A 12,319-nucleotide genomic window follows, 5' to 3' on the forward strand; every position below is an offset into this window, starting at 1 on the left:
CAGACCACAGCAGAACAATATGCAGCAGCTGTATTCATTCTCTGTCTGTTTCTCTGCCTGTGGCATTGTTCAGCATAGGGCCGCAAGCTGTACACACACCTCATTCTTCCATAAATGCCCCCCAAAAGATATATAGTTATATGATAGTGATATATATAGGGCGAGGTCAGAGGTAATGACATCACTCAGGGGGTGGGGCTTCAGCTCAGAGCCAGGATCCAGCCAAGCCTCCTGAGACAGTAAAGTAAGATGCTTCACAACTACTACAGGGCTATTTCATGCAGAACCATGCTGAAGCCGGGACTATTAGTGATAACATACTGCTTCACCTTCCATTGTTTACAGGTTATTGCTTTACAGGTTTACTAGGTTACCAACTACCACTCTGCTCTAAAAGCAGTGGTCTGGCGGATAAATGTAGATAAAATGTAGATGTATGGTGATATAGTGTATATCAGGGGCGTAATTAGAAATGGCTGGGCCCCATAGCAAACTTTTGATTGAACCCCCCCCCGATCGACTACTACACCATCGACACACCCAGCTATACACAGGTTCTGTACACCTTATAAATTACAGTGCAGTTATATTAAGTGACTCACAGGGGACGTCTTCTCTGATTAGAGTTCTTCCCTTTTCATCTTCTTCTCTATCCGCCCTGGACCATTATGAGAACTTCTCTGAGCCACGAATCCACAGAATCTGCCAGACAGACATATTAGGCTCCTCACTCCGGCACCATCCTCATCTCTCTACACACTGCACATTTGTATTGGCCCCTTTACACCCTCATTTAGTGGGTAGGCTGACTCTGTGATTCCCCTTATAGTATATGCCCCCCCCTCTGTGTAGCCTCCTTATAGATGGTCCCCCATCTGTGTAGCCTTCTTATAGATGCCCCCTTTGCAAAGCAGATAAAAAAAAACCTCCCCTAACAACCCGCTCCCCCGTCAGCTGTCTTCTGCTCTTCTTCCCCGGCAGCTCTGCAGCTCCCTGGGGGGTGACTCGGGCAACACACAAACCTGGGAGCTCAATGTCTGCCGGGGCTAGTACTTCCAGCACAGGGAGCGTCCCTAACACGCGCTCCCTGTGCCGGAAGTACAGGCTGTAGACACACACAGGGGGCCCCCTCCATCCATCCGATCCATTTTGATCCGTTTTTTTTACAATGGAAGTCAATGAAAAAACGGATGCACACAAATGCATCAGTTTTTTGCAAAAAACTTTTGCAAAAACGAAGTGTGAACCTAGCCTTAGAGAGGCTCCCTCTTTCCCGGAAGTACTAGCCCCAGAGGACACTGAGCACGGTCCCCCTGATGCGGCAGGGCCCCATAGCACCTGCTACAGCTGCTATTTCAGTAGTTCCGCCACTGGTATATATACTGTATAATATTAAAAAATATGTACACTATGGGTTCACACTATGTATATTTGAGGCTGTATTTGTGAGGCTGTATAGCAACCAAAACCAGGAGTGGATTGAAAACACAGAAAGGCTCTGTTCACATAATGTTGTAATTGAGTGGATGGCTGTCATTTAATGGCAAATATTTGCTGTTATTTTAAAACAACGGCTGTTATATTGAAATAATGGCCGTTATTTACTGTTATATGGCGGCCATCCACTCAATTTCAACATTGTGTGAACAGATCCTTTCTGTGTTTTCAATCCACTCCTGGTTTTGGTTGCTATGAGGACCTGACATGAGGACCAAATACAACCTCAAATATACATAGTGTGAACCCAGCTAAAGCTGTAAAAAGGCAGAAGGAAACTGTAAAGAGGCAGGAGGCAGCTGGAATGAGACTCGGATAAAGAGGCAAGAGTTCAGGGCAGCTGTGATGAGGCCAAAGGAAGCTATAAAGAAACTAGGGTGGCTGGAGGCAGGAGGTGGCAGGAGGTGGCTGAAAAGACTGCCCTGGCGGCTATGGCGGCTATAATGAATACTGAGCAAAATGAAAACATTCTGTTATTTCAGATGAGGAGCCCATAATGCGGGTTATTTGGGATTGGATGTCATGCAGGTTATTTGGGATTGGATGTCATGCGGGTTATTTGGGATTGGATGTGGTGCGGGTTATTTGGGATTGGATGTGGTGCGGGTTATTTGGGATTGGATGTCATGCAGGTTATTTGGGATTGGATGTCATGCGGGTTATTTGGGATTGGATGTCGTGCGGGTTATTTGGGATTGGATGTCGTGCGGGTTATTTGGGATTGGATGTCGTGCCGGTTATTTGGGATTGGATGTCGTGCGGGTTATTTGGGATTGGATGTCGTGCGGGTTATTTGGGATTGGATGTGGTGCGGGTTATTTGGGATTGAATGTCGTTCGGGTTATTTGGGATTGGATGTCGTGCGGGTTATTTGGGATTGGATGTGGTGCGGGTTATTTGGGATTGGATGTCGTGCGGGTTATTTGGGATTGGATGTCGTGCGGGTTATTTGGGATTGGATGTCGTTCTGGTTATTTGGGATTGGATGTGGTGCGGGTTATTTGGGATTGGATGTCGTGCGGGTTATTTGGGATTGGATGTGGTGCGGGTTATTTGGGATTGGATGTGGTGCGGGTTATTTGGGATTGGATGTGGTGCGGGTTATTTGGGATTGGATGTGGTGCGGGTTATTTGGGATTGGATGTCGTTCTGGTTATTTGGGATTGGATGTCGTTTTGGTTATTTGGGATTGGATGTCGTGCGGGTTATTTGGGATTGGATGTCGTGCGGGTTATTTGGGATTGGATGTGGTGCGGGTTATTTGGGATTGGATGTCGTTTTGGTTATTTGGGATTGGATGTCGTGCGGGTTATTTGGGATTGGATGTCGTGCGGGTTATTTGGGATTGGATGTGGTGCGGGTTATTTGGGATTGGATGTCGTGCGGGTTATTTGGGATTGGATGTCGTGCGGGTTATTTGGGATTGGATGTGGTGCGGGTTATTTGGGATTAGATGTGGTGCGGGTTATTTGGGATTGGATGTCGTGCGGGTTATTTGGGATTAGATGTGGTGCGGGTTATTTGGGATTGGATGTGGTGCCGGTTATTTGGGATTGGATGTCGTTTTGGTTATTTGGGATTGGATGTCGTGCGGGTTATTTGGGATTGGATGTCGTGCGGGTTATTTGGGATTGGATGTGGTGCGGGTTATTTGGGATTGGATGTCGTGCGGGTTATTTGGGATTGGATGTCGTGCGGGTTATTTGGGATTGGATGTGGTGCGGGTTATTTGGGATTGGATGTGGTGCGGGTTATTTGGGATTGGATGTGGTGCGGGTTATTTGGGATTAGATGTGGTGCGGGTTATTTGGGATTGGATGTGGTGCGGGTTATTTGGGATTGGATGTGGTGCGGGTTATTTGGGATTGGATGTGGTGCGGGTTATTTGGGATTGAATGTCGTTCGGGTTATTTGGGATTGAATGTCGATCGGGTTATTTGGGATTGCATGTCGTTCGGGTTATTTGCTCACTGACTTCTCTTCTCTATGGTTCATCTAACCCTAATTTAGTGAATCACCTTTGATTCATCTCTTCGTTCTGCTATATGAGTGTTTGGAGTCCACAGTCTCATTCCAGACTCCTCCAGGGATTTATAACATTTGACTATTACAATGAATTGACGACCAGTTCACTACATCCCGGTTAAGTGACTGATACGGTAGACTTGCCTGATTCTTTTACAGATAGAGAGATTGGAGAGTGGATTGGAGCTGGCCATTGACATGACTAAACCAGCAGACTGTATATACGGGGCCTCCTGACCGTCCCCTGACAGATTGGATTTCTTTTGCCTAATCCTTTTGTTTACAGAACAGACGACCAGCTGCCAGATATGCTGCCCCCTGTTTGTGGGATTTAATGGTTAAGATCCCAAGAGCCTGGTAAACATACAATGTATGGCCGGGTTTACACATCATAAGACACCGGACGTTCTGTGACCCGGTAGGGTCACAAAACGGCCGGTGCCAGAAAAGATCATTCCGACCGGTACTGCAGCACTGTCCGGATGATCTTTATTTGGGCTGAATTGGGATGTGGGCGCATCTGTGTGCCCGCATTTCAATTCACCATAGCCGGCAACGAATAGCGGCCACACAAAACTGACATGTCAGTTTTTCGTGCGTCTGCTAGGGATCCCGGCCGGAGTGAATTCTATGTGTATATACTCCAGCTGGGATTCCCTCTGACTGCAGTGCAACTTAACTTTTGTATTAATCACAGACATTGTTGCAAACCGATTAATACAAAAGGTACGTTGTGTGAACAAGTCCCTGGCAGGCTGTATCTGCAACTTTGTAGCTTCTCTGTAATGCTACAATCACAGTGAGTTTACCTCAGAATAACCCTCCCAGCATTACAAAGAAGGTGCAACGTTGCAGATACAGCTTGGCAGGGACTTGTTTACATCAGCCGTCTCAGAAGGGAGGGGGGAGACTGAGAGAAAAGCTCACACTCAGATTTTTGTGTCTTCAGCAGAAAACAGCAGCTAAGAACTGGGGGAAGGAGGCTGAATAGATAATAACAAGTATGGAAGGAATTGTTAGTCTCACCATGGGCAGCAACATATGAAAAGTTACGTGTGAGTGGAGTACCCCTTTAATGGTATACTCGCTTTGCAAGGTGCTATGTCAGCAGAAATTAAAGAAACAGTAGCACAGCAAGAATGGGGTTACTCTGAGCTGAAGGGAATAGTATGGACACAAGAGGAAACTGGCAGAACAGTGAGTGGTCAGAGATGAGAGGGAAGTCTATAATGTATCCTCTAAGGCAGTGATTTTCAACCTTTTTTTGAGCCGCGGCACACTTTTTATACTTAAAAAATCCCGGGGCACACCACCAACCAAAATGGCACAAAATGACACTAAAACAGTACATATTATACATATAGTTAATAATATAGATTCTAAATGTATTTATACTCACTCAGTGTGAAACCTGGGCCTGTTTTCTTCTCCCCCCTGCTTCTCTCCTGTGCTTCTCTCCACCATACTTCCCCCCCCCTCCACTTCTCTCCTGTGCTTCTCTCCACCATACTTCTCCCCCCTACTTCTCTCCTGTGCTTCTCTCCACCATACTTCCCCCCCCCACTTCTCTCCTGTGCTTCTCTCCACCATACTTCTCCCCCCTGCTTCTCTCCTGTGCTTCTCTCCACCATACTTCTCCCCCCTACTTCTCTCCTGTGCTTCTCTCCACCATACTTCTCCCCCCTGCTTCTCTCCTGTGCTTCTCTCCACCATACTTCTCCCCCCTGCTTCTCTCCTGTGCTTCTCTCCCCCCTGCTTCTCTCCTGTGCTTCTCTCCACCATTCTTCTCTCCTGTGCTTCTCTCCTGTGCTTCTCTCCACCATACTTCTCCCCTCTGCTTCTCTCCTGTGCTTCTCTCCACCATACTTCTCCCCCCTGCTTCTCTCCTGTGCTTATCTCCCCCCTGCTTCTCTCCCCCTGCTTCTCTCCTGTGCTTCTCTCCACCATTCTTCTCTCCTGTGCTTCTCTCCACCATACTTCTCCCCCTGCTTCTCTCCTGTGCTTCTCTCCCCCATGCTTCCCTCCTGTGCTTCTCTCCACCATACTTCTCTCCCCCCTGCTTCTCTTCACCAAACTTCTCTCCCCCATGCTTCTCTCCGCTGTTTCTCTCCTCCATCCCCAGGTTTCTCTCCCCCCCCTTCCTCCTCACCTCCTCCGAGATGGTCGCCGTTGCTGTCCGCCTCACCTACTGGCCGCCCGTAGGGCCCGGACGTGCTCCTCCAATCAGCAGAGACCAAGAGCGTGGTGCGCATCACGGCCCGCCGCAGCGCACCATGCAACCGCCCACATTATAATCCGCCACTGATTGCTGCGCATTGCCGGGGAACAAAACACAGGGGCACCATAGTTTGGGGAACTTTCCCCGCGGCACATGGTCAGGTGCACACTGGTTGAAAATCACTGCTCTAAGGTGCGTATCCTAAGACGTGTTATCATCGGTCACTAGACGGCCGCCTCCAGTCATTTAGCATTGCTGGTAAGTTATGGCTAGTAAGCTTATTCCGTTTTAACAACACATTTTCCGATTTTGGCACCACCATCCATTCATCGCCCATTCCTCTGAGCCATAAGATCACATAGAGATCCCTGGTAATCCTCAGTGTAATCCTGGCAGCCATACGGACAAAGCCTGAGCGGGACATGGAGCTGATGTGTTTGTTATGTCGGCCTATTGTAACACATTGCAGATGAGTGAGGCAGCGCTAATGTTGGCCGGGCACAGCCTGTCAGCCGCTAAATGGACCTAATAATAATAATATTTTTTGTACTTGGACACAAGAACAGGTTTATTTTTAGTGTCCGGTAACAATAATATCATCCCCGAACGTTCCCAACTATTATAGCAGCAGATGATTCTGCTAATTTTATCAGGTACTGTACATCATAGACCGCGCCGGGGCCGTAGCTGCGTTGGGGACTGATGACTGGTTACTTCACAGGTAAGGCTGGGTTCACACTGCGTTTTTTTGCAAAAATGGATTAAAAAAGGATATACAGTGTTACCTTGGTTTAAGAGTAACTTGGATTAAGAGCGTCCATAGCTGTAACCCCTCTCTCCCCGGACAGAGAGTGCTGCATGTATGTGCCCACATCTGCCCTGCTCATTCCTTCCTGCTCCCTGCAGTCTGTCAGCCCTTGTGTTTCCCATTCTCTCCATTTCTGCTATAATGTGCCTGCACTTACACTCAGCTATACACACTGCAGCTGCTATAATGTGCCTGCACTCACACTCAGCCATTCACACTGCTGTATAGAGAGGTTCCTGTCACTTTCCTCCTGCACAGCTCTGTGGTTCTCACTTCCTGATTGGTCCATGCTAAGCACACACCCCTCCCTTATTGCTGTCATGTGACCACACAGACCTCTGACAGCAGCCCTGCTTCTCTATTCTAGCCTGTTGCACTACACTACTGCATTATGGGGATCTGCACCTCCATTCTGTATCTACAAACTGCTGCTGCTGTGTTATTAGGGTATACAGTTAGTATACATTATATTCTGTACAGTAACTTATATATCACATATCCAGCTGCTGTGTTATCAGGGTTATACAGTTACTATACATTATACACCACATGCTGCTATACTGTACAGTAACTTATATATCACATATCAAGCTGCTGTGTTATCAGGGTTATACAGTTACTATACATTATACACCACATGCTGCTATACTGTACAGTAACTTATATATCACATATCCAGCTGCTGCCGTGTTATCAGGGTAATACAGTTACTATACATTATATACCACATGCTGCTATACTATACAGTAACTTATATATCACATATCCAGCTGCTGTGTTATCAGGGTTATACAGTTACTATACATTATATACAACATGCTGCTATACTGTACAGTAACTTATATATCACATATCCAGCTGCTGTGTTATCAGGGTTATACAGTTACTATACATTATACACCACATGCTGCCTGCTATACTGTACAGTAACTTATATATCACATATCCAGCTGCTGTGTTATCAGGGTTATACAGTTACTATACATTATACTCCACATGCTGATTGCTATACTGTATAGTAACTTATAATATCACAGATTGAGCTGCTTTTCATTATTTTTTTTCATTAGTTTTACATGTTATTCAGATTAAAAAATCATTATTTTTGGGGTGTGGAACCAATTGTCTGCATTTCAATGATTCCTTATGGGAAAATTTGCTTTGGTTTAATAGTGGATTTGGATTACAAGCGCCGTCCTGGAACTAATTATGCTCGTAATCCAAGAAACCACTGAATTTGTGTGCACCTATTTTATTCTGTTTTTTTCCATTGACTTCCATTATAAAAAAAACAGATCAAAACCCATCCTTTTTTTTTCCGTACACAAAAATGTGGTCAAACGCGTTTTGATCCATTTTTATTATTTTTTTTATAATGGAAGTCAATGGAAAAACAGATTAAAATGGGTGCACACAAATACATCCTTTTCTGCATAAAACAAATAAAAAAAAGGGATTGCAGAAACGCAGTGTGAACCCAGCCTTATCTGTCATGTGCTTGTTGTCTTGAAGAAGCGGTTTCTGCATGAACCATGACCAGTACATACACACATTAATAAGCACAGGATGGCACCCATATATATATGGGTCACAGTTGGCATGCCAAATAATATATGTGTATATGAGTCACCAGTTGATTCTGTGTAGGCAGCCATGTTCTTCTGTGCCAAACAGGGTAAAACAACTTCTTTTGCACTTCATCCTGTGCATGGCAGAATAGGTATGCTGAAACAGCTGTGTCCAGAATGATGCCAATGGCCACATCCAGAATGATGCCAATTGTGTCCAGATTGATGCCAATGGCTGTATCCAGACTGGTGATAATGGTTGTGCCCAGACTGGTGCCAATTGCTGTGTCCAGACTGGTACCAATGGCTGTATCCAGACTGGTGCCAATGGTTGTATCCAGACTGGTGATAATGGTTGTGCCCAGACTGGTGATAATGGTTGTGCCCAGACTGGTGATAATGGTTGTGTCCAGACTGGTGCCAATGGCTGTGTCCAGACTGGTGCCAATGGTTGTATCCAGACTAATATCAATGGCTGTGCCCAGACATATACCAATATGGATGTGTTCAGACTGTTGCTTTACAGCTATAAGTTAACTATTCTTCACAATTTCATCCTGTTCTGTTGTATTTGCATTCACTGGAAGGAAAAAAATCGAGCCCAAACTGCGGCAAACCGCCATGTCTCTTCTCTTACGGTACAGCCACCAGCTCTCTTCTCCTCCATCCTTTATACTGCCATCACCTCTCTTCTCCTCCATCCTTTATACTGCCACCAGCTCTCTTCTTCTCCATCTTTTATACTGCCACCACCTCTCTTCTCCATCCTTTCCACCAGCTCTCTTCTCCTCCATCCTTTATACTGCCACCAGCTCTCTTCTCCACCATCCTTTATACAGCCATCAGCTCTCTTCTCCTCCATCCTTTCCATCAGCTCTCTTCTCTTCTATCCTTTATACTGCCACCAGCTCTCTTCTCCTCCATCCTTTATACTGCCATCAGCTCTCTTCTCCTCCATCCTTTCCACCACCTCTCTTCTCCTCCATCCTTTATACTGCCATCAGCTCTCTTCTCCTCCATCCTTTCCACCACCTCTCTTCTCCTCCATCCTTTATACTGCCATCAGCTCTCTTCTCCTCCATCCTTTCCACCACCTCTCTTCTCCTCCATCCTTTCCACCACCTCTCTTCTCCTCCATCCTTTATACTGCCACCACCTCTCTTCTCCTCCATCCTTTATACTGCCATCAGCTCTCTTCGCCTCCATCCTTTATACTGCCACCAGCTCTCTTCTCCTCCATCCTTTATACTGCCATCAGCTCTCTTCTCCTCCATCCTTTATACTGCCACCACCTCTCTTCTCCTCCATCCTTTATACTGCCATCAGCTGTCTTCTTCTCCATCCTTTATACTGCCACCAGCTCTCTTCTCCTCCATCCTTTATACTGCCACCACCTCTCTTCTCCTCCATCCTTTATACTGCCACCACCTCTCTTCTCCTCCATCCTTTATAACAGCCATCAGCTCTCTTCTCCTCCATCCTTTATACTGCCATCAGCTCTCTTCTCCTCCATCCTTTATACTGCCATCAGCTCTCTTCTCCTCCATCCTTTATAACAGCCATCAGCTCTCTTCTCCTCCATCCTTTCCACCAGCTCTCTTCTCCTCCATCCTTTATACTGCCATCAGCTCTCTTCTCCTCCATCCTTTATAGTGCCATCACCTCTCTTCTCCTCCATCCTTTATACTGCCACCACCTCTCTTCTCCTCCATCCTTTCCACCACCTCTCTTCTCCTCCATCCTTTCCACCACCTCTCTTCTCCTCCATCCTTTCCACCACCTCTCTTCTCCTCCATCCTTTCCATCACCTCTCTTCTCCTCCATCCTTTATACTGCCACCACCTCTCTTCTCCTCCATCCTTTATACTGCCATCAGCTCTCTTCTCCTCCATCCTTTATACTGCCATCAGCTCTCTTCTCCTCCATCCTTTATACTGCCACCAGCTCTCTTCTCCTCCATCCTTTCCATCAGCTCTCTTCTCCTCCATCCTTTATACTGCCACCAGCTCTCTTCTCCTCCATCCTTTATACTGCCACCAGCTCTCTTCTCCTCCATCCTTTATACTGCCATCACCTCTCTTCTCCTCCATCCTTTATAACAGCCATCAGCTCTCTTCTCCTCCATCCTTTCCACCAGCTCTCTTCTCCTCCATCCTTTATACTGCCACCAGCTCTCTTCTCCTCCATCCTTTCCACCAGCTCTCTTCTCCTCCATCCTTTATACTTCCACCAGCTCTCTTCTCCTCCATCCTTTATACTGCCACCAGCTCTCTTCTCCTCCATCCTTTCCACCAGCTCTCTTCTCCTCCATCCTTTATACTGCCACCAGCTTTCTTCTCCTCCATCCTTTATACTGCCACCAGCTCTCTTCTCCTCCATCCTTTATACTGCCATCAGCTCTCTTCTCCTCCATCCTTTATACTGCCACCACCTCTCTTCTCCTCCATCCTTTATACTGCCATCAGCTCTCTTCTACTCCATCCTTTCCACCAGCTCTCTTCTCCTCCATCCTTTATACTGCCACCACCTCTCTTCTCCTCCATCCTTTATACTGCCATCAGCTCTCTTCTCCTCCATCCTTTATACTGCCATCAGCTCTCTTCTCCTCCATCCTTTCCATCAGCTCTCTTCTCCTCCATCCTTTATACTGCCATCAGCTCTCTTCTCCTCCATCCTTTCCACCAGCTCTCTTCTCCTCCATCCTTTATACTGCCACCACCTCTCTTCTCCTCCATCCTTTATACTGCCACCACCTCTCTTCTCCTCCATCCTTTCCACCAGCTCTCTTCTCCTCCATCCTTTCCACCAGCTCTCTTCTCCTCCATCCTTTCCACCAGCTCTCTTCTCCTCCATCCTTTCCACCAGCTCTCTTCTCCTCCATCCTTTCCACCACCTCTCTTCTCCTCCATCCTTTCCATCAGCTCTCTTCTCCTCCATCCTTTATACTGCCATCAGCTCTCTTCTCCTCCATCCTTTATACTGCCACCACCTCTCTTCTCCTCCATCCTTTCCACCAGCTCTCTTCTCCTCCATCCTTTATACTGCCACCAGCTCTCTTCTCCTCCATCCTTTCCACCAGCTCTCTTCTCCTCCATCCTTTCCATCACCTCTCTTCTCCTCCATCCCTTACAGCTGCCATTACACATCAGTGCAGGGAACATTCTCCTAAATCCAGACCAACCCCAATCCAGCCATCATGAACAGTGTGATTCATCCCTTCTGAGATGGCGGCTTCCACAGCCCTGGAGTCCAGATGTTACTCACTTTACTTCAGCCAACACTTGGCGTTGTGTGCGATGATCTCAGGGTCACATGGAAGGACTCGCCGTGCATTATGGGAGCCATAACCATATACCGTATATTTACCTATATCCTCATGTAACATATCCTCCTTTGTATCACTATTTAGAAGCCGCACAGTTAGGAACTTTTGAGATATTAGAGGGAGATATAAAGAGTCTGGCGCTCCTCATCCATTAGAATGGAGACCGCTACAGAGAAAGCCTTATGCTTCATAGGACCCGTCTCATCCATTATAAGGAATTAGCCATTAATGATGATGGAGTAGGGCGTAATGCTGCAGGGAAACAACCATTTAGCAGCCGTGCCTCCTGCCAATAGCAGCTGGTCGCCTCCTCCTCTTCATTGTGAGGACCTATAAGTGTTCCGGCAAATAGGGAACAAACGTTACAAGGAATTATACAAAAGTTATCTGCATTGTGCCGCACCTCTGTTATTACTCCTGGAAATGTATGAATACCATGAGGGAAACCTTTATATATGTTACAGGAGGAAGAAGGGAAAGGAGGGACATGATGGAAACCTTTATATATGTTACAGGAGGAAGAAGGGAAAGGAGGACATGATGGAAACCTTTATATATGTTACAGGAGGAAGAAGGGAAAGGAAGGACACGATGGAAACCTTTATATATGTTACAGGAGGAAGAAGGGAAAGGGGGGGGCATGATGGAAACCTTTATATATGTTACAGGAGGAAGAAGGGAAAGGGAGGACATGATGGAAACCTTTATATATGTTACAGGAGGAAGAAGGGAAAGGGGAGACATGATGGAAACTTTTATATATGTTACAGGAGGAAGAAGGGAAAGGAAGGACATGATGGAAACCTTTATATATGTTACAGGAGGAAGAAGGGAAAGGGAGGACATGATGGAAACCTTTATATATGTTACAGGAGGAA

Source organism: Dendropsophus ebraccatus, chromosome 4, assembly GCF_027789765.1.
Source record: "Dendropsophus ebraccatus isolate aDenEbr1 chromosome 4, aDenEbr1.pat, whole genome shotgun sequence".
Taxonomy (NCBI): domain Eukaryota; kingdom Metazoa; phylum Chordata; class Amphibia; order Anura; family Hylidae; genus Dendropsophus; species Dendropsophus ebraccatus.